General features: G+C 40.5%; 1 protein-coding gene across 5 annotated transcripts in view; it reads right to left on the bottom strand.

Moving 5' to 3' along the window:
• PRLR (prolactin receptor) overlaps positions 1-18,981 on the bottom strand; it is a 153,926-nt gene that overhangs the window by 50,060 nt on the left and 84,885 nt on the right. For all 5 annotated transcript variants that reach the window (XM_063179640.1, XM_063179639.1, XM_063179642.1 and 2 more), the window contains one exon: positions 15,674-15,764. The gene's annotated coding sequence lies outside the window, so the exon portion shown is untranslated. The remainder of the gene's footprint in view (positions 1-15,673; positions 15,765-18,981) is intronic.

Raw genomic sequence — 18,981 nt, forward strand, 5'->3', positions numbered from 1 at the left:
ATCAAATTGCACCTCAAATTCAATTCCATTTTTCTCTAGTGGTATAGCTGTCTTCTACTGTAGCCCTGTGGGTTTGTAAACACACTATAGCCATTGGTGACAACAGGCAGCACACTGTCCTGACTTTGCAAGTCCGCAGTACTGAAGCATCTCAGGCTTACTTAGATATTTTCTTGGTCTACCTACACATTTTGCAGGGCTTGTTTAGGTGAAGTATTACTTTTTAAAATTTATTTAAGTTTTTGCATCTCTTTTTCTGTATAACTATAATTTTATATAGAATAGTAACATGTAGTTATTCTGATATGATGAAATATTTAATAATGGTACAATGACCCAGTCTAGAAGAATACAAGCCTGGTCTGATGCATGAATAAGGACAGAGAATAAGGACAGAGGTTGCAAAGTCAGGCATAAAAAGGAATTATAAGAAATGGGGGAAAACTAACCCAAACAAAGGTAAATAGCAAGGTGCAGAAGATTAGCAAACAAAGAAAAATGGCTCAAAGTTTATCCTGGGGAAGGGAATGAGGAAAGCAATAACCTATTCCTCTAGTGGAAAACAGCAAGTGACCACAGCATCAATAATTCACTCCTCTGAAAGATCTGAGGTAGTTATTTTTCTGCTGCACTATTCTCCTTTCACCTCTGCCTACGGCAGACCTGATCATGCCACCATACTGTACACAGGAACAGAAAGCCCACATGAAAACACAGTGACATCATATAACTGTGTATTTCAGCTATAGGACAGAGATACACAGGTCATCACAAAGAATTCTGGGCTTTATTTACCTGCCTTTGAAGCATGGGATTTTTTCACTGCATGTATATAGAACTGCTATATGTACATGCATGAAAAGAGGAGGCAAAGGATGTTTGTAAGATTTAAGATTTAAGCTTAAGATTTAAGCTCTGCAAACAGATTCAGTTCTAAACCTATTCAGTGTAATGCTTTCTCGCGTGCATGTCCTTCTGCTGGAATTGCTTATATAGTCAATTATCATTGACTATATCAAGACTATTAGCATTCATTTCTAATAGTCTTCACAATGTGTAAGCCACCCTTTAGAAACAAGACATTTGCTGGTCTGGACTACTGACTAATGCATAGTTTAGTGTGATGTTGCTACAGCAACTAAAAAGATGAAATTACATGTCATATATCATTTACACGTTACTTAGAACATACAGCTTTCTAAAAGCCATTAACCAGACACAGGTGCTGTGATGGAGAAGACAAGGATGTTTTAAAGCATTCTAAAATATTTTCCATTGTTCTGAAGGAGTAAGGAAGTAAATCAAAGTGATAAACAGCATAAATATGAGTGAAGAATTTTAAAATAAGAGAGAGTTCACCTTAAACATGATACCAGCATTTCTCAGGGTCCAGTTACCAAAAGAACATACTTCTAGATCATGGACAAACACTAGACTTTCTACTTCAGTACTAAGTAAGTAAGTGTGGTCTGTGGACCACATCATAGTGTGAAGATATTTTGCAGACCATATGTTGCCCATAGGAAAATGACTCCTCTCTGAATGAAAGTTTGAATTTCAAAATGGGGGCTTGGTCTTCCACAGAGGACCTCCTTAGCAAACACATGAGTGTTCATTAAAGTAGTTTTGGTCCTCCAAGACAAACTAATTACCTCTCATCCTCCCTGCAGAGACACAAACTAATATGAAAATGAAACCAGTATGTGTTTGTGTGATGTTAGTGGTGGTGATGGATAAATTTAGCAGACAAATTGGGACAATTCAAATTGGTAAATTTCATTATTTAGTGAAGCTATTTATACATTGAGTTTGAAAGTGATCTCAAAAACATGCAGTTTGTAAGGTCACTCCGAATAGAAAGTACCCATGATTGGGTTAAAATTTTAGATTCACCAAATGGGTGCACATTTTGGATACAAAAGTGAACAAAACATCTGGGAATAAGTCTGGGGATATTTTCCAGACCACAGCAGGAAGATTAATGAACTAAGTCTGTCAGGCTAAAATGGAAGCTTACTGAGGGACTGGATAAGGTTTTGATTTAAGAAAAAAGGAGAAGAAAGAAAAGCGGTAAAACAATCTATAGAGTGGATAGGCCTGCTGCTCATTGTCAAAAAGGGTGTAATTCTTTGCTTATGTATAAACACTACAAAGTTTCATAATTATGTAAAAAGGGAACATTTTGTACTGCCAACTAGAGAAGAAATTCTGTAATGGGAGAATGCCCAGTCTTTTTCTGCATCTGAAGTACCAGAGGGTTTCTGGCACTCATATTGAGAAGAGAGGCAAGCTTCTGCACGTTCAACACACTCTCTGAGAGCACCATCAGTAAAACCTCTTGAGTGCCCAATGTGTACTACATTTCCCACAGCATCATCCTCCTGCACAATGCTGCAATACGTCATTTTGGGGCTGGAGACAAAGACAACATGAATCCAGCTGGATTACAGCACCTGCCTAATTTTATTTAAGACATCTGTGCAGACAGGTGCAAGTTTTGAAAATGCTACCTTCTATGTGGACATTTGTGCCTAGAGTCCAGGAATGGACTAGGTAAAAGTGCAAAACTAAAGTAAAGAGACTATGAGTGTTACAAATGTCAATACAGGGACAGTTGGAAGAAGAATGGAGAGGAAGAACTCTAGTTAATGTCCTTAAGCCTATAACATGCACAAATTTATCACTGTATTGTGATGGAGAATACAAGAAGGTCTGTAAATATGTCACCAGGAGGCAGAGGCAAAGCTACTATTCACTCAGCTCCTGGTATCCTTTTACTGTGTTTCAAATAAATATTCCACAGATATCAACTCACCTAGATTTGTAATTCAAAAACAGTGAGGTACAATTACCAGCTAAATCCATCCAGCTGGGACACTCCTTCCTTCTTCTGGCAAGGCACATTAATGCCGCTGAGCTTACTGGCTCCTACCCATCCTTTGCCTCACACACAAAGAAATCCCTCTACCTCTGGAACAATCAGTCTGACAAACTTTAGCCACGAAAAGAAGTGGAACTGCAGGGAGCCTGTTTCATTATCAGCTAATATGAAGGGCAAAGATTCAAGACAGTGAGATAGATTATAGCTCTGGAAGGAAGGCACCCTTGAGGATGGGGCACCCTCCTGAGTCAGTGGTTCCTGAGCACCTGATCAGTGCTAGCACCATGCCTAGTCATGCTCTCACAGTGAAATCTCAACTGCAAGTCTTCCTGAATGTGTTTTGAGACACTATAGAAAAACACGTGTTCTAGCAAGCAGGCACACGCAAGGCTGTCAGAGATGCTCTGGCCAAGTGGAGGATGCCAGTTGGAACAACAAGGACTGGCAGCTTTGCCCCATGCTTTCTCCAAAGAATTGTTTCAGATGGAGGCCAGGAATCCTGTCATATCATGCCATCTTTTCTTGTAAGGCATACCACGCTGTAAGCATAAACTCTTCACTCAAACACTACTATTATCATACTGCCTGGGAAAGGGAGTCCTGGCTTTCAGACAATGCATCACGAGCTGCATTAAAGGCAGGCCAGCAGGGTCCTATGGAAGACAGGGCAGCACCAATTGTTTGTGCTAGAAACAGCAAAGGAAGATGCAGGGCAGTAGGACTGGATTACATAGCATAAGGAATGAAAAGGAGAAATACGGATGTCATTGGGTCTCTAATGACTTGCCAGCTATTATTTCATCTTGACAGAAAAAAAAACCCCACTAATGGGAAAAGTCTGGGCAGCAATAAAAAAGGGGAAAAAAAGAAAAAGATACAAAAAAAAAAAAAAAAAAAAGAAAAAAGCCCTGCTGCCACAAGCTATTGGAGTAAAATCTGGTTCAGATACAGCCAAATGTCCTGTGTGCCCCATTAGACTACATCTTAAGCAGAGAATTTTCTTTCACACAGAAATTAAGGTATTTTGCTAAAGGTCTTTTGCTAATCATAAAAAGACTGAAATCAAACCAATGAAAAAGCCTTCTTTAAAAATGAGATGGGAGATCTTGGTCAGTTGCCAAACAACCAGACATCCACTCTTATGCCCCTCTTCAACAAGACAGGAGGCAAAATTTAAAAACTGGTGAAATGAGAAAAAGAGAGAGTAATCACTCACCAATTACCACCTCAGGCAAAATAGATAAAATATGGGTGAATTAATTTAATATAATTTAATTTAATTTATTGCCAATTTAATAGATTTGGATGATGAGAAGAGCCAAAGACAAGATTAAAATAATACCTTCTTCCTCATATCTTTTTTCCCCAGCCTCAACTTCACTCCTTCACTGGTGGAGTACTTTACTCCCCACCACTAAGTTAGACCAGGAGGCACTGGGGAGTGGGGGACATTCAATGAGCCAGTCAATATGCACTAGCTCATCTCTGTTCTCCTTCCTTCCTGTGCTGCTCCCATGTACTGTTCTCCTGCTCCTGCACAGGTCCTTCCATAGGGCGGCAGTCCCTCAAGGACTGTTCCAGCACAGTTCAGTCAGGAAAAGCCAACCTGTGCCAGTGCAGGTCTCTCCTCTGGCTGCTTTGTGGGTATGTGCCCCAACATCTCACAAGATGCAAAAGAACACCTGTTCTGATGCCCAGAGCACCTCCTCCCTCCTTCTCACATGCTGGTGCTCACACTGCTGTTTTCTCACTTTTTTTTTTCCATTACTCCTCATGCTGCCATGCAATGTTTTAACCTCTCTTAAATATGCTTTAACAGAGGTGCCCCCAGCTTGGCTGAAGGGCTCAGCGGTGTCCTGCAGTGGGTCTGCTGTGGAGCCAGCTGTGTTTGGCACAGGGCAGTCCCATACCTTTTCTCACAGAGGCCACCCCTGATTGCTGACACTTTGACATACACCCAGTATGTCCTCTGGTCTTTTGAGATGTGAAGGCAGTAAAGCCTGTTCTGTCTGTCTGGCTCTATCTCTTGTCTGTCTGTAGCTATGAAAATATGGGTAAGAGGAGGAAGATGAAAAATGTTTCCAAGGGGTGAAAAGAGCAGATTTAGAGTCTCAAGACCATGTAAAAGACAAGAACAGTCATGGTGCTGCAAAACTTAAGCATGATCTTTTCCTCATAGATTCCTGCTCTGTAACCAAAGTTAGTCTTTGGCTTGGCAGCAGCTTAGATGTGGGCTGGGAGACACAAACAGGCAGGGCCACTGCATTTTACTGTCCTTTCACAGACTGCAAAGCATTCAGCTGATTTCCAGTATTTTATCCAGGCTTGTACCCAGTTGATTTTATGGATAACATCAGTAGGCCTTAAACGATCTGACACTGCAACCAGGTAAATGGTGAGAAGCTGTCATCAGAATACAGAGTCATTCCATATGAAAGCAGAGCTGAGCACAGGCAGAAAGAATCAAGGTCAGAACATTCATTTCTTGACTGTAAACGTCTGCACTGGAATAAGAGGGCATCACAGCCTTTGGGAAGACTCCAGTCCTGAGTCTTGAAATATGAAATATGTAAATCTCACTGCTTCATGGAGTATGTAACAAAGTTGGAGTACATAACTAACTGCTCTGAGTAGCTTGTAAGTTACCAGAGTATGATGCAATGTTGTCAGAAATTTTCCAGAGAACAGCTATAGTTATATATTTCTTAAAAAAATTTCTGGCTCAGCTGGTAATGTTGGAAAAAGGAGTGATATTAGAACAGCAGTGATCACAGAAATGCAGAGTTAGTGGATGAAGCTGAGCATGGTTGCCACAGGAAAACTTACAGGATCAGAGCTTGCCAATAGTAAAATAGCTCCAAACCTTTTATGAGTACCTTGTGGTCAAATGATACCAACTGACTTCTGGGTCAGGACCAACACCCAGAAACATCTCTAAAAAGGCAGAATAGCTAATTCAGAATGCATGAAATAAGGCCCAGAAGGACCTTCCACCTTCCCAAATTAATATTCCATTACTAATACTCCCACATCTCAAAAATTATATTGTCTATCTGCAGATGCTATTAACACACAAAACCAGTGTGCTCAAGTATAGGAGACAAAGGAAATGTTCTTTCCTTGAATTAGGTCTTTCCCTGGCTTCAGCTTTTCCTCTTAAGCACTGGGACAGCATCTGCATGCTCTGAAAGCAATGGTTCTTGGTTTGCCTCATCCTAAAAAGTCCATTTACACATGCCATTTCTCTAAGCCCTATCATTCCCTGAGAGCAAGCGAGGACCTCAACTTCTCTCAGATAACTCCTCAGGACCTGAGACTGAGAACACCACCAGACAAGTACACCATTCCCTGTCCTTAATCCAAAAAAGGTTTTTTCCTTTAGTGCTCTTTTATCTTACTTATTTCCAAGACCTGACTACACAAGTGTGTCATTCTGGCAGAATCTTTGAATTGTTATAGAGAAAGCACAACCCTCAGATGCTTTGTTGAAAGATGTTAAGACACTTGATTGTCTTCAGGTCTGTTCTTCTCACAGGTCCTTTAAAGCTTCATGAATGCACACAGTAAATTCACAAAATCTTATCTATAATAATTGCACTTCACAGACATAAGCTATGCAGTTTCCATAAAGTCATCACATTCTTCTCAGATCATTGTTCACCACTCCTCTATGCATCACCTTCTTTTCCTGACCCAATGAAATTTAAAACTGGAACAACTAATACTTACACACAGAAAAGAGGAACAGCTGCAGATGTTGCTCCTGCTTATAAATTATCCTGTTCCAACCCTCTGCCATGGGCAGGGATATCTTTCCAGCAAACCAGGTTACTCAAAGCCCCATCCAACCTGACCTTGAACACTGCCAGGCATGGAGCATCCACAGCTTCTCTGTGCAACCTGTGCCAGTGTTTCATTGTCCTCACAGCAAAGAATTTTTTTCCATATGTAATCTAAAACTCTCTCAGTTTGAAGCCATTCTTCCTTATTGTGTCACTACAAACCCTTGTGAAAAGTCCCTCTCCAGTTTTCTTACAGCCCCTTTAGGTACTGAGAGGCACTATCAGTTTCACTCCAGAGCCTCTTCTCCCAGTTGAAAAACTCCAATTCTTTCAGCTTGTCTTTGTGAGAGTGGTTGTCCATCCCCCTAAACATCTAGATGGCCCCCTCTGTGCTGGCTCCAGCAGGTCCCTGTGGTTCCTGTGCTGGGAGCCCAGGGCTGGATGCAGGGCTCCAGGTGGGTCTCAGCAGAGCAGAGCAGAGGGGCAGAATCCCCTCCCTGCCCTGCTGCCCACGGGGCTCTGGGTGCAGCCCAGGACACGTTTGGCTCTCTGGGCTGGGAGTGCCATGGCTGGGCCATGTGCAGCCTCTCACCCACAGCACCCCCAAGCCCTTCTGGGCACGGCTGCTCTGGGGCTGCTCATGCCCAGCCTGTGTTTGCGCATGGCATTTCCCCAATCTGGGTGTAGGACCCAGCACCTGACCTTGTCCTGCACCTGGATTGGTGCCTTGGCTCATGTGGTTTGCACAGTGCCACCTCTCCAACCTGTCCAGTCCCTCTGGATGGCTCCCTTCCCTCCAGAGGGGACCACACCACACAGCTCGGTGTCATCAGTGAACCTGCCGAGGGTGCCATCGATCCCTCTGTCCCTGTCACCAACAAAGATGTTGAACAGTGCTGTCCCCACACTGACCCCTTCGGGACACCACTTCTCACTGCTTTCCATTTGGATATTGAGCAATTGATCCTGCCAGCTCTTTATCCACTGAATGGTCCATCCACCAAATCCATGTTCTGTTCCCCACAAGGACGTTGTGGGGAACAGTGTCAAATGCTTTCATCACTGTAGAATAGGGTGAGTTGAGTTAGACAATGAGAGATGACGATCAAATTCCTCTGATTCTTACTTATATGAGAGGAAGAGGAACAAAGAGAAAATTGCAGAAAAACATTCAGAGACTAGTATACCTCTAATTAGAGGTATTCCTATGGAAATGAAGACAGACATCTTCACCACATTCAGGAGGTCTTCTAAATTTAAGTCTTCAAGGAATCTTTACAAAATCCAGAATAGAAAAAAATTACCTTTGACCATATATTCAAATCTCATGCATAGCGACAGTGAATTTGAAAAAGCAAGTATATCTTCATCCTTAGAAGCATTACAAAAAAGTGGGTCTGTTTTAAATTTCATTTAAAATATCTAATAGACTTGAAGCAGCCACTACCAATCTAGTCTCACTGCTCTATCTTTAGCAGTTGACATAATCTTAAACTGGATCTGAATGAGAAGGGAATTCTTTTGAACTATACACATTTACGTACTACTTATTAAATAAGATTTAATATGAGAAGCATAGTTTATAAACTTTAAAAAATTATATAACCTCCAAAGTTTGTCTTCCTTAGAGATACATATTGATTTTATTCCCGTGTAGCAGAAAAAAATAGGTATTTTCTAATTGTAGTGAAAAAATATTTATCAGCCTATACATGTAGACTGAAAAGAATGACTCAAGCACGACTTTTTTCCCTCCCATCCCTTTCTTGCCTTGGCTGACTTGCAGAACACTGGAACAGAACATTGTTCTGGAATCAGTTGTACTGACTCGCAATGGCAGGCAGCATGAAGGAAGAATTACATCAGGGATATTCTCTAAGACTAGGTCAAGACTGCTGATGGAGAGGAGCATAATTATTTACTAAGTAATGACAGTGGAATTTTAAAACTTTGCCCTTTTTTAATGTGGACCAAATACAGTTCTAATGCATTAAAGCAGAATAAATATTAGAAAATCCTCTGTAAAAATTAAGTCAACAGATAGCTCTGATCACCCAAAGACATTTCTAAAGACCAAGTATATTATTTCAATTCACTTAATAGAATAATTCCACTATGTTATGATGACAAGTACACTCCTTTGAAAGGCCAGAACATTTTAAATGTAAGCTGGTGTTAGACTACATTTTTCTTGAAATATCATTATGAATTATTCATCATTCATTAACCATGTCATAGTCATGTAAATGCCAAGTGAGTGAAAGACAGAACCAGAATTTTTCAAACCTATGTATTTTTGAGAGACTGAACAGTTAATGGCTTAAACATTGCTAAATTCATTGAAGGACTTTTGCCCACTACTGCAGACTGCGGAGAAGGAGCTGTTCATCTGCGACCACTGACGACCACTGAAGCCCACCCTTCCCACATCCTTTACTTGGAATTCGGACTTATGATATAAGATAAAGGGGGTATACTATTGTCCAATCAGCCCAGGCCTGAGGAGAAGAATGTGTCCAGAATGATACTGGAATAGAGACTGGGATTCTGATGGCTGCGGATGTGCAAGGTAGCTATCCTGGGTGCAGAGGGCAGCACAGCCCATCTGAAGCTACAGCTGGGTGTTCAATGAGACACAGAAAGGCAGACCCCTGAGATTAGCTCTGTCTCTTTGTCCTCACTGAAGGGAATTCAATTGTGATAACTCCCCTGTCAGGAAGTGCTTGACACTGCAGCCTGAAGGTATTAATGTCTGCTGGTGGGCCATGATGGACTCAACTGTACTGACATCACAGGTGCTGCAAAATCTTAGAAGGTGTCAAAAACACCCTGAGTGTCCCCATGATCTACAACATTACATCATTCTATGAGAAACTCCTCACCCCAGAGGTGGGCATTCTCCCCTGAACCCAAACTGGTATAAACTCAGTAGATTTGTGTTCTGTGGATTTTTCTCAAGATTACTCCCAACAAACAGAGTCTGTAATCATCACTTTGACAAGATTGTGACCAACAGATATGGAAATTCCAACAACCAAGACTCGTCACAAGGCCTTCAAGTGGTGAGATCTTCTACTCATCCTTTCCTTTTCCTTCTCTTCCATATATGTTTAAGTTATATTTTTATGCTTTATGTTATCATATTACTATAGGTAATAATAACCAAAAGGCTACATCCCGACTTTAAATTGCAACCAAATAGTTCTAAAATAAAACCCTACATGTATAAATTTAAAAACACCAATAATTCACTCTGCCCCAAGGGATGTATTAACATGAACCTGGGTTACTCTCCTTTGTGGGGGTGGGTCATAACAGTTTTCTCAGGGTTTTTTAAAAGGCTTTATGAAGCTGAAGGAGAACCACAGTCCCTTGTGAACTCCCGTAGATACTGTGGTGTTTGTTTATGGCTGGTTAATGAATATGTGAAAGGGAGATCCTGGACCATATGGTCTAGCTTTGCCACTCTTGACTGATACACAGCAAAGAACAAGGCTGCCTACTGTGAATGCACAACTATGGGAGCTTTCTATTAACTGGAAGGAGCTACCATAAATGATGCTGTGGGGAAACTCAATTGTAAGTGACTGTTTTTCTCCAAATACACCATCCTTTTGTTTCTGGAGAAAGCAAACATTGTTTAGAGTTACTGTACTATTTGCTTCTCTACAGTATGGAGAATAGAAAAGTCAGACACTGGAGGATAAAATGTACTGGAAACTCTGTCCCCTGACCCATCACAACTTCTCCTACTACGCTGCAGTTCTAGCTCTGAGCTAATACATGTTCTTTGAAGGCTTCCAGATTTCTGAGCACTCCACTTCTACCTTCCCCCTAGCTGCAGTGTGTGTGCCTGAGCACAGGCTCAGCTTCAGCAATGGGGTAAGGGCCTAGCTTTGAAAACAGCCCTTCCAGAAAGGCCTGCCAAGTGTCCAGGGTGGGCTGTCCCATTTCTCTCTGCCATGGCTTAGAAACCAAGGCCTCATTGTGACCCCACCTGAGCTGTGCTGCTGCCATGCCTGTGCTGGGCTAGGTGCCCCACTAATCTGGACCCTGACCTTTCAGCCTGAGCTCTCAGCTTAATCCCTGGCAAGCCTCATTTCTATGGATTGTCTGTCTGTCTGGACTCATGGCTGAACCTAGTCACTGTCACTAGGCTTGCATGGGCACCGTGGGCTGTGCCCTGGCACAAATTATGAACATACATATCTCTGGCACCATGACAAACTGTTGTCTCCACCTAGTTCCTTGCTGGGCAGCATATTTTGTGTTTGAGACTACAGCTGGGACATTTTGACCATGTGGAAGAGTGGATCAATGCTTTTATGTTATCATATTATTTATTAAATTATACTTACGTTATTAAGTGGAGGGTTTCACTTCCCTCACATGCCTTGCTCCTGGACATGTGTTCCAACTTCTCCATGTGCCAGCTGAGATCCACATTGACAAGCTACCTTGGCAAAGGTCTTCTATCAGGCTAACAAGTTAAATCAACTTCAAAAGTGGTACAGTGAGCACCAAAGATGGTGCAAAAGTGGCGGTGCTCATGGGTAGGTAGGAATAAAGAAATGGAGGGAGGAGTGGGTGAACAGGACCTCCCCTTTCACAAAAGCATTTGCTAGCTGCACTGAGTCACAGTGTCAAACCCAGCCAGTTATATGACTGATCACTGTAAATTAAAACTGTGTGTGTTTCTCTCAGGGTTTATGAATGAAGACAGCAGAGAACACAGAAAAAGTAGCTCAGCTTCTCAAACAGAATACATAAATGTATTGGTTCTCACCAGGCTGCCTACTTAAATAAGCCATTAGCTTTGGTAGTTTAGGAAAGCAAAAGAGAAGTCTACACAGAGAAGCAAGGGAAAAGAAACAGATTAGTTCTCTATTTCCCATCAGCAGGTTATGTCCAGCTACAGTCTAGGAAGCTTCCCCTCACTACACACAGAGGTTACTCCAGAAAATAATTATTGTTCCCTTCTCTTCTCCTTTGCCTTGGTTTTATTTCCAAGCAGCAGAATATCTCCTTGGTTATCTTGGTTCAGCTGTAGTGTCTGTGTTCCCTGCCAAGCTCTTTGCTGTGCCCAGAGCACAGGCCTGTGGAGCAGGGGAGTGCAGCCTCGATGCTGTGCCTGGTGGTAGCCAAAACACTGCTGTGTCACCAGCACCTTTCCAGCTACCAATACAGCACTCTGAGGGCTCCTGTGGGGAAAGTTGCTCAACCCAACCCTTCCTTAACTTGCCAATGCCAAAGGAAATGTCAAACAGCACTCTCCAGAAGCCAGGCAAGCTACCTGCCCCACTAAACTATTGGATATTGCTATGTTGGGTGATTAATGCTTACTCAGTTTTCTTTATTGGAAAAGACTATTACACAAGGCATCCAAGAGTTCTGTGGGAAGTGTGTAAACCCCAGAAGTGTTTATGTAATCGCTACTCCCCCTTGAGAGCACACTGTAAACTTCCACAGTTTTCAACATGGTCAGGAATGTTACTGGATACTCCATTTAAAAAAAATGGGGCAAGAAACTAAGATAATGATGTTAAAAGCCTATCTCCATTGTACAGACCTGGGCTATAGAAACATATATAACATTTCTTCTTCATAACACTCTATTTATTTTGGCAGTTAGACAGGTGCATTCTCTAAGCAAAGCTCCCAAATCATTTAGCAGAGTTTAACACATGGAAGAAAAGCAATAGCGCATAAAAAGGAAAGTGCAAGCTCAAGGCAATTTCCCCACTTATCAGTGTGGTAACCTGTACTGACCTGAGCAAGACATCGACAAAACAGGGCTTTAGAAACTCAGTAACAGTTATCACTAACATGGGTGATGGTAACTATGAAAAGACATTTGAAAGGTGTCATTATACCCCTGTCCTTTCCCCTTTCTTCAGTTTTTATCCCAAGGACTTACCCCTCACTTCCACACGTCGGTAAATTCAGTCAAGAAAGCATCAGGAGCACTGACCAGACCTGTCCTGCAGGTGTTGCCCAGTCACTGCAGCAGCAGGCAGTGCTCGAGGGAAACACAGCCTCCCCAGCTGCCACAAAGGATTTTCTTCCCACAACAGGCAGCACCCTAGTTTCAAAAAGCCACAGTTCACCCTTTCATAATCTTCCCTGATAAGTCAAAGGCTCTAAAGTGAGAAAATCTAATACTCCTGCATACAGGAATCAGCTCTGACCACTGCTTAGACCTGCAACGAAAGTATGTGCTGAGGCAACCAAAATAATAACCACACAATTCCAAAGAGCTGACACTGGTATCACAGTTCAGACTTCAAAAAATTTTTTTGAGTTAAGGTAGATTTGTAATATCTGTGACTTGTCATCCACAGCCTACTCTATAGATTCACCCTCACAGAGAAAACAACTGGGAGCAGTTGCTGGACAAAACCACCCAAATCACCTGCTATTATGAATAGTCATACTGCATAAGCCTCTTAATTAGCTACTCAATATTATTTTTAAAGTAGATAATTCTTTGGCTCTGACTGTGTTGTTATTGGAAAGTGATCTGATCTCTAATTGCTTTAAGGGAAAATAATAGTCTTCCAATTTCTTCCTAAAGTTTATTCTCTTTTTACATCTGCTTGTTTATTATTGAGATCAGAGTATTACGTTTTCATTTCTTCCCAGGACAGCCTCCACCTGGAAGTCTTTCTGCACTCTATAACATGTTATGGAGTGATACAATACCCACTTCACAGATGGCAGACAACTGGATGGACAGAGCTTTGAGATCCCTGCACATGGTACAGAGGATTGGAGCTTGGTGAAGTAAAAAGGTCATTTCCCACACTGACCATTCTATGACTTTATTCCTTACGGGTTTTTTTGTTAGACTAAAAAGATTTATTTTTGTGATATTTTCTTGTAAGAAAAAGTAATAGAATACTAAGAATAGAAGCTTTCTTTGCACCTGATCAAATTTTAATCCATGTTCCTTGAATGAGAGCAAGTAGAACTTCACAAATTACTTTGACATCTTCACTAGAACTCTGAATAACATCATTAACACTCCTCTAATTCCACTAGAAGTAATTCAGCTAAATCAGGCCAACACTCCTAGACTTGTGCTTGTCAAAGCAATTTATCTGTGTTTTCAACTAATGAGCTACTGGCTGAAAGAGTAATTTTTGTTATTAGTCCAATCTCAGTCATTGATTTAAACAAGTATTGAAGATTCAGATCCAACACTCATCCTTAGGAATTTCAGAGCTAACCCTCTCCTACACAAGAGCTTTCCTTTCACTGCCGGTGTTATTATGTACTGAGGTAGAGTCTTAAAAGTTATTTTCTAAACACCATTTCTCAATCTTGTAGTTTCAAATCTGTAAAGAAAAGGTGTTTTACTGAAGGTGGATAAGATTTTCTGCACTTGTATATTTACAGGTATCAGTCAATCTAGCTCAAATAACTTCAACATTTCATTCTGCTCAGAGCTGTTCTGAAGTCTCCCATATAGTCTAAATTAGTCTGGCCAGTACAAAGCTGTCTGCATAATTTTCTTCCAACATCTCCTTTAATATAGATTTTATGTACAAAACATTCTTCCGTCATCTTGTAATATCTGAGAAGAGATTTCATCATTACATGCTTTGTTTTCTTACATCCCTTCCACACAATTATGTGATGGAGATCCCCCATTACCCAACATTGGTAGGTGACTTGGGAGCTCACCAAATCATCTGTAGAAAGATCTTATGCAAAAACACAAACATCTACTGAAATCTGCATTTTTAAAATGAAAAACAACGTTGAAACCCTCAACTGTGTGTTGCTGTGTGTTAGCAATTTGCGTCACTGTTCTAAGATCTGTAGGCAGTATATTTTGCATTAGCAGCCTGGATTTCTGTCACTGTAGCAAAAACACTCTTGGTTTTGTGGTTCTCAGATCTGGTATTGTCTTACAAAAGCTGGTTTTAGCCCAGACGTTTATCAATTCATCATTTCAGCTCCATCTAAAATCTTTTGCAATTTTAAAAGCAAATGTTTGGTGTTTTTTTAACAAAATGAAATATCTGATTTCTCACATATAGTTTCAAGTTATATACTCATGTTCGTTTCTTCTGTTCAAGGAACAAAATTCTCACAAAACCCACTAAGTTACACACACTTACATCAAAATGAAAATGGCAAGCAAACACACTTTTTTGAGAACAGATTATTATTTTAAAAAAGCTTTTTTTCTGGTGATACTAGTTTATAAAGAAATACAAAGTTTTCAGATGGTTTTTCAGACTTTGTTTGTTCAACTTCATTACATAAACCTGAGAAAAATACTTAAAAAGAAATTGCCTACATATACAGACTTAGTAATGTGTTTAAGTGAAAGAAAAACAACAAACAATAAAATAGCAAAATAATACACCCAGTTCAAAGCCACAGGGAGCTTTAATATATTGAATAAAATTTAGTTGGAAATAATTTTTAAGTGGATTTGATCCTAAATCTGCTTCTTAACAAAGTCTGGAGTGCTTTTGCAAGAGCTTCTACTGAAGTATGTCCTTTCAACTCTGTGCTTCTTTTCGTTAAACAAAAAACAGAGTGGACACTTACTAACATTTAGGTTGTTTATTCCAATACTTAAATAATGTACTTGCCTCACAGTTTAACTTCAAACACTGGGAAATAGTTTTCTTGGGATAAGGCTGCATTTAAAACTCAGTTCTAAGATTACATAAATTTTTGGTAATAGCATGATACTGAAATATTTTGTAACTCTAGGCTAATATGGATTTTATGTCAGCAGTAGCTAGCCCACGGCTGAAGCTTCTGATGGGCTACTCACAGTAGGGCTCTATCCAACAACTCCACATACCCCAGTTCCTATTATATAAGCAAATCCCAATTTATTGGCAATCCCAAAGTTCAAGACAAAAGGAAAAAATCAGAACATGCAGTACCATATGCACATTTGAGGCTAAAACATTTCATGCACTTAATCAAGTAACTCAAGATAATCTGTATCATCCAGAGAAAGGGCAGAAGTAACTGATTTTACCACAGTCTGTTCTCAGGCAGTCTCCACTGATTTCAGAAACCTTCTTCGACTCCAAATCTCCTGGCTGAAGTGCAGTGTTGTGGCTTTGTCCCTGTCAATCAGCACAAAGAATATGCCAGGTTAGTTGTCAGCCTGTGCCCTGCTTCCCTCTATGGATGCCTACCATACAGTCCTTGTCACCATCCCTGATAACTCATCTGGGGGAGAATCATGCTCAGCACTGAAAGGGTGCTCCTATCCTGGAAGCTGCTCGTTGTCTCAGCAGCTCTGAGTCAGCGATAGTTTCCTCTCTGTAAACGCTATTTTCATTACTCACCACTTGCTACCTACTGGTTTCTACCTAACTTTATGTACAAAGAGCTTTAACCGTGTGACCTAATGATTACCTCCTTCCCGCCTTCATTTACTTTCATGACAATTTTTGGCCTGTTAACTCCATGTGATTTCATTTCCTCTTTCATCTTCAAGATATAACCAGGAAGAAGCAAATGCAGTCAGTACTGCTCTCTCCAGAGATCTTTTGAGAACACTTCACCGTCTTTGGAGATTTAGTGTGTATTTTTTTGAACTTAACATCATTAATGTAACTCAAAACTTCAAGAACTGTTAAAAGTAGATAATGCTTTGAGATTCAAAGTGGCCCCTATAGCTTAAGACGAGATTTAGTATTTTTTTTTCTGTTTTGGATTTGTTATGGCTTAACAAAATCAAATTAAGAAACAACTGATGCAATCTAAATTTCAGCTATTCTGCATTAGATCCTGTAACATATTCTGATCCAGCAAAGCCTGATTCTGAAAAAAAAAAAAATCGGCTTATCTGTGTTCTTGAACTCAAAAGAACTACACCTACATCTAATGCTTCTGCCTGCTTGATCATGTCCAATTTTTGTGGGAGCTGAGAGGATTAGAGAATGTAATACAGAAACAGCAATGTATATTTGAAACCACTCAAGGACACAGACAAGATGAAACTTTACTAGTGCTAAGCCCCCTTAAAAGCTTGTGAAAAGCAATTTTTTTCTACTAAAAAGTCTTAAATATACTTAAATTAAAAAACAAATCAGTTATTTCTCATAAACATATCCAGTTGAAAATTTTAAGAACACTAAAAAATCTTCAGGATAGAATGATTTTTCATTTTGTTTTTCTCTATAATTGTTTTATTGTTCTCTATAGAACAAGATCAGCCCTCAGAGCTAGCCTGTATGATTCACCATGATATATCTTTTTTCAAAGAACAATGCAGTTGTTTAAATATATATTCTTCTCATCAAATTTATTTTTGAATTCTGGTCAATTGTAAAAGTGTCAGGGTATTTTTAAACTTTAGAGATTTAGGATTATGTAGGTGAATAGTTTTCTAGCAGAAAGCATACTTGTAAATCAGCATTATTTCAGAATACTTCCAGGGGATCTCTGTCCTCAGCTTTGACTGGACTTTTGAACAATCTGCACTTTCTCTGCACCCGTAATCTACATCTTTTGCTGTCACAGTGGTTCACTGTATCATGCACCTTGCCTGCGGCATTCTTCAACTAGCTGCACAAAGATACAGCCTCTGTTTGACAGTAAAACCAACACAGAGAAACACAATCTACATATTTTTAACTCTGGCCTTCTATTTTAGGCAGCATGGAAGAGAGCTTCAGTGCAAGTCATGCCACTTGACTTCAGTTGATGCATTACAGGGTAAGAGATCTGCTTTGTAAAATGCCCCAGAATATTTGCATTAACAGATTCTCCAAAGAAAAAAACCGAAGAAAACATGACCAACTTCTTAAGGCAAATCCCTTCAGCACAGCTGGGGACCAAGGCAGCAAGGAAACAAAAGGCAGAGAGGGGCACACACATCATCTGCCCCACAGGGAACACTTGCTTGGCAGGCCTGTGGCTGCTGCCCTGCATTGTGTTTGTGTCCCAGCTACTGGGAAACGCTCACCAAAGCCAGGACTAACCCTTACTGGGAAACGCTCATGTGGGCTTTGGGCCCCAGCAAAGCCAGGACTAACCCTTACTGGGAAATGCTCATGTGGGGTTTAGGCCTCACCAAAGCCAGGACTAACCCTTACGCTGCTCTGCAGCTGAGCAGGACTGCACTGCCAGATCAGCAGCCTGGCCTGCCAGCCAGGACACCTGGGCCTGGTCTCACGGTGCTTGGACAGACAGACTCCCACCAAGACAGACAGCCTCCCACCAAGCTAAACACGGGAGGCTTCCCAGGGAGAAAGCAGCAAAACTGAGGAAACCAGAGGGAGTTTTTATCCCACCGATGTTTTATCAAACCTGATGAAATTGTTCTTTGCATGACACTGATTTACTAAAGTGTTTCTAGTTTCAGCTTAACCCACACTAGCGGCAATAGTAGGAGGGTGTGAATTGCAAGCAAAAGTAAATAACTAACTCATTAAAATCATGCAGCTGAAATACAGAAATGAATAAATGGCAACAAACTCCCTAATTTGTTGATTTAATCTCTTTTAATTTTTCCCATGAGGCAGCTAATAGGGGAGCTAATGAGCTGCCAGTCATCAGTCACTGGACACTGACTGCTCCACATTCAAGAGGCTGATTAAATAATATAGGTGCTTATTTTATTCTGGCAGCACAACAGGATTGAGATTATTAGTTAGGAAAGAGATCAGAGACTTTGAGCGAAGGAGAGGCAATCATTCTAGTTATACCAGTCTGAAGCTATTCTTGTAAAACAATATAATATTAACTTTTTCCTTATTTGGATTAGAACAGATGAAAACACCTAAATCATGGTATGAGGTGTAAAGCAAAATAGGGCACAGGATTTAAACATGCAGAATGACTCCAGCTCTAACCTCTAGGGGGTAAGCAGAGCTAATAGACATCAACTTTCACAAGAAACTTCTCTCTACAGACAGTGAACGCTAAAATAAACTTCAGCCTACTCCTAAATTACATATGTCAACCTATGGGGAAAAAAAAAATTAATATTTTGTAGTAGGGGGGAATTTTCTTCTAGTCTTTTCTGATGATGCTGAAAAATTAAGCCAGTTGATATGGTACGGCTCTTTGACTAATTTCAGCACTCCTGACCAATAAACTCCAGGTACTTCTACTTCTCTTAGCATAATTTACAGTATTCCCATAAATCTGCAGTGAATCCATTCAAGGAACAAAAACTTCGGTTTTTTATCTCCTTGAACAGATCAGATGAGTATCAGTCAAAGAACAAGGGAGAAAGTGGAAATAGTTTGAACACTTATGCAATAACACTTAAATCCAATTTTTTTCAAGCAAACACGAAGGATAATACCTGTGAAGTTTTGGTTTGGT

This window comes from Melospiza melodia, chromosome Z, assembly GCF_035770615.1.
Source record: "Melospiza melodia melodia isolate bMelMel2 chromosome Z, bMelMel2.pri, whole genome shotgun sequence".
Taxonomy (NCBI): Eukaryota; Metazoa; Chordata; class Aves; order Passeriformes; family Passerellidae; genus Melospiza; species Melospiza melodia.